The sequence below is a fragment of the Vigna umbellata genome, chromosome 8, assembly GCF_029865625.1.
Source record: "Vigna umbellata cultivar VRB3 chromosome 8, Vumbellata_1.0, whole genome shotgun sequence".
NCBI classification, from domain to species: domain Eukaryota; kingdom Viridiplantae; phylum Streptophyta; class Magnoliopsida; order Fabales; family Fabaceae; genus Vigna; species Vigna umbellata.
Window position 1 is genome coordinate 21303020 of NC_142172.1, and position 4237 is coordinate 21307256.

The window sequence follows — 4237 nt, forward strand, 5'->3', positions numbered from 1 at the left end:
CCAAAATTTTTCTTGCAATCAATGATGAAAATAATTAGCTCAAATAATTCAAATTAATTAAAATAAGAATTTTTGGTCAAATTAAGTACAATTAGCAAAAATGGAAAAATACTGGACATTTAAGCACAATTCCCTGATTAAATTCGGTACACTCAACTAAGTGAAATCGATAAAATATTGACTCATCAAGAAGACTAGTCTCAAAGCTGCATGTGGAGATGCACCAGAGGTTAGGACTAAAGCTACAAAGGCAGGTAAGAAAGGTAAAAAGTGTTTTCTGTCACAGGTAAAAGAAGAAGAAAAAGATAGCAAAGGAAAAAGTGTTCATCAAGACTCCCTAGAGAAACATGAAGAATTTAAACCAAGCATTCCAGTGAGATTCAACAAAAAGCTGTGGGTTGTGAAAGAACTCAGAACTGATGGACTGATAAAGATTGAATCTTCAATTTCCAGGAGAATAAAAAAGGTGAACAGGAAGTTACTGAAGAACTGTTGGTGTAAAGAAGGAAAAGAGAATACCAAGATCAAAGATGTGATATGAGTTTATTGGGTCAAGCTAGTGATGTTAAAGAAGCGCTTACTGGGAGGCAACTAAGTGTTTTACAAACTGTTATTTTGTTTCTTTATTTTTTTTTGTCATTTGAATTTTGTTTCTGTTTTATTTGTGTTTTTGTAATTCAGGTGTGCTTAGTCTGTAATAACTGAATGTTTGAGGGGTGGAGAGAGATTAATTGTTTGGTTTGAGTGTTGTTTTGTGAGCTAGGGAAAAGAAACTGGAAAATTTCTAAGAAGAATCTGTGAACCCAGGGCCAGAAGTGCCCAAAACAAGCCAAAAAATTAAGGTAGGAAAGTGCCACTTGCCGCTTGAGCGCTCCCTAAGGGGCGCCAGGGCGGCGCGACTGCATATTGGGTTTTAAGTTTGGGGCTCAAGCGGGATTTTGGCCCACTTCATTCTTTTTACGCCCTAGGGTTCGACCAAGCCTCCTCTCTTAGATTTCCTTCACTCTAGCCTCCCTAAACACTCCTCCTAAGTCCTCTCCTCACTTTTCCCCTCATTCATCCACCAAAAACCCTCTTTCTCACCATTTTTTACACAATTCAATCATTCAAGTTTAGGGTTTTGGTGTGTATGGCTGTTGCAAAGTTCAGATTTCTTCCAATTGATTGATCATTATCCACTAATCACTTGTCTCCAACCAAGTAAGTCATGCCATTTAATGTTTTAAGTTCTAAAAAGTTTGATTTTTTAAGAATGTGGATGAAAAAGTTTGATTTTGATGATTGGCACTGTCTATGCATGATTTACCATTGTTTGGACCGATTAAATTGTGATAATTGTGGTTTGGAGTGAGTTGAAATTGATTTGGGAAGTGAAAAATACAGCAAGAACACGCTTGGTTGCACCGCGCGCTGCTTAAGCGCCCCCTGAGGGGTGCTCGAGCGGTGAGCGGCAGTGACTATTTTTCCTGGTTTGTTCTGTTCTAGCTGTTTGGTTCTGTGTAGGTGATGTTGAGGGCTCTCAATTTTTCCCTCTTTTTGAATGAGAAGAATTTTTTGATTTTTGGGGCTAATGCTTGATGATATCTGTGTTTTTTTTTTGTGAATCTCTATGTGCACAAATGGCTTCATCTTCAGGAAAAAGGGTCAAAACTCTTGGTACCAAAGACAAGGGAACAAAGAGGAAGGAGAAGGAGCAGTTCTATTCAAATAAGTTCAGAACTTCTGCTCATGAGAGATATTTCCCACCTATGGAGGGAAGAAGATTGCTGATGGAAAGGAAGGTGGCCAACATACGTTCTTTGGCTCCTCAATTTGAAAGGAAGTTGAACAACAGAGACTAAGGCCACCTGGCATCCTACCCCTCTCCTGCCAATGTAGACATTGTCAAAGAATTCTACACAAATGCAAAAGCATTGGGGGGAGAGGATGAGACGTACTTTAGCTATGTAAGGGGTAAGAGAGTTGCCTTTGATGCTGACACCATTAACACTTTTTTTGGCGTAGACTAGGAGGGAGCATAGTGCTAGTTTGCCACATCCATGATGGAAGGAGTTGACTATAAGGACGTGGAGCGGACTTTATGCGTGCCTGGAGGGCACTTTCATAGGAACAAGTCTGGGGCACCCATCCACATCATTAGACCCCATTTGACGCCACTGGCAAAGTATTGGATGGCCTTCTCTCATGCCAACATTCAGCCATATTCCCATGTGTCAGACATTACTATCAAGAGGTCCATCTTCCTCTACTGTGTTCTCAGGGGCCTCAACATTAATATTGGGCAGGTTATAGCTGATGAGATCTAGAGTTGTGCCCGTGGTGCTACCAGCAAGGCACCCCTAGGACATCCCTCCTTGATCACTCATCTTTGTGAGGCTGCTGGTATTGATGTTTCTAGGCCACCACTGGAGCGTCCAAGAAAGAAGCTGAACGCAGCTTACTTTACACACTACTATGCAATGGATGAGCCAGGGCAGCCAATGCCACCACCATAGCAGCCCAGGACACACAGGAGAGCACCACCACCTGCCCAGGAGCCAGTTCATGATGTCGCTCCTTTTCAGATGCGGGACATGTACTATTCTTTGCTTGATTATAGACTGACTGCCTTATACAGGGGCGAGCAGGAGTTGCTGAGGACACTAACGTCTGCATTCCCTGAGAGACAGTTCATATCTCAAGATCACTTTGCAGCCCATGTGGCGTGGCCCGCTGACCCAACACAGGAGGGTGGTAGAGCTGAAGCAACTGAAGCTTCAGCCGTGGATTATGATGCTGAGGATGAGGATGATGATGCTGAGGCTGAGGAGGAGGACTCTGATGACGAGTGATGAGTGTACTTGGCATCTACTAATGGATGCCACTTTTGTTTCAGAACAGGATCTTTGTTATTTTACTGTTTATTGTTTAGATTGTTAGACTTTATTTTGTTTCTGTTTTTATTGTTTTCCTTTTAATTATTTGTTTTGTTGATTGTACTTTGCTTGAATGAACTACATTGCTTTGGTTCAACTTTGGTGTGTTTTGTGATAAGTATTGCTTTATGATACTCTAGTGTGCTGATTGATGTTGAGATGATATATGATGTGTTGATATACAGGTGATGGCTCACAGTGTATGAAATAGGTGCTTGATGTAAAACTTGATTGAGATACTGAGCAGGGTGTTTTTCTGAATTCTGGGACTTGAGAGTTTACCTGTGTGAGGTTTGGGCTTTAGAGTTTGTTTTTGAATACTTATTATTTTTTTGGAAGCATAATGATTTTACCCGAATTTTCTGTGATTGAACTACTTGCTTGCAAGTTTCATATATCAAGGTCATCTTTTGTTATCCCTTATTAGTCTTCAAATGATTTTTGTCCACTGAAAAGAAAACAATTTATTGTGACCTTTGAACCTTGAGCCTTATGCAATTTTTGAAAACCCTTTGTTAAAGTCTTTACCTTCAGTTAAGTACCTTGAGTTAAGTTGAGAACATTTGTGAGGTATTGATAAAGGTTCAAGTTTGGGGTTGGTGGAAAGATTGAAAAAGGAAAAGAAAAAGCATTGAGCTAAGTGTTAATGGATTAAAAAGTGTACCAAATCGCACAAGTAATATAAAATGGTAAGCCCAAGTATCGTATCCCAGAAGACTCTCGGCATTAGACAGTTGTGTGATAACTAGATTAATTAAGACTTAAATAAAACGAGATAATTGGTTTAAGATGCAAAAGTCTGAAAATTAAATATGAATGCAATTTGATCAATAACAGAAGAACACAATGATAAACGGATGTTGTTTGTAATGAGATGAGTGTGTTGTTGGGGTTAGTTCCCCATAGACATGGAGAGACTAGATGAATAATGGAAAAGCATGAGATAGCAAAACCCTAAAAATAGAGGAACAACGCTTTCGCATCTAAATCCGCCTTCAGAGAGTGGAAGAGAGTGTTGTTGTGCTTCTCCAGCTAGAGATACCAAACCTAGGACGTCTGGGTCCTTTAAATAGATTGACAACATAACAGAAACAAAGCCTAAGCCCGAGTCAGTGACGCTCAAGCGCCCCACTTAGGGCTCCCGGGCGGTGAGCGGTGGTCTTCTGCGCTCAAGCCTCCAAAAAGGGCGCCCAAGCTTCGAGCACTCCTCCCTTCTGGTTCTTTTCCATGCCTTTCTGAGCTCCATCTCCATGGCACTTCATCCCTGCTTTCCATATTATCTCGTTTTCTATCAAAACAAGAGAAATTAGTCATAAAACCAT

General features: G+C 40.6%; 1 pseudogene; it reads left to right on the forward strand.

The window, feature by feature from the left end:
• The first annotated feature begins 1597 nt into the window (after nt 1-1597).
• On the forward strand, nt 1598-2831 carry LOC148194244 (uncharacterized; annotated as a pseudogene).
• The last annotated feature ends 1406 nt before the right edge of the window (nt 2832-4237 follow it).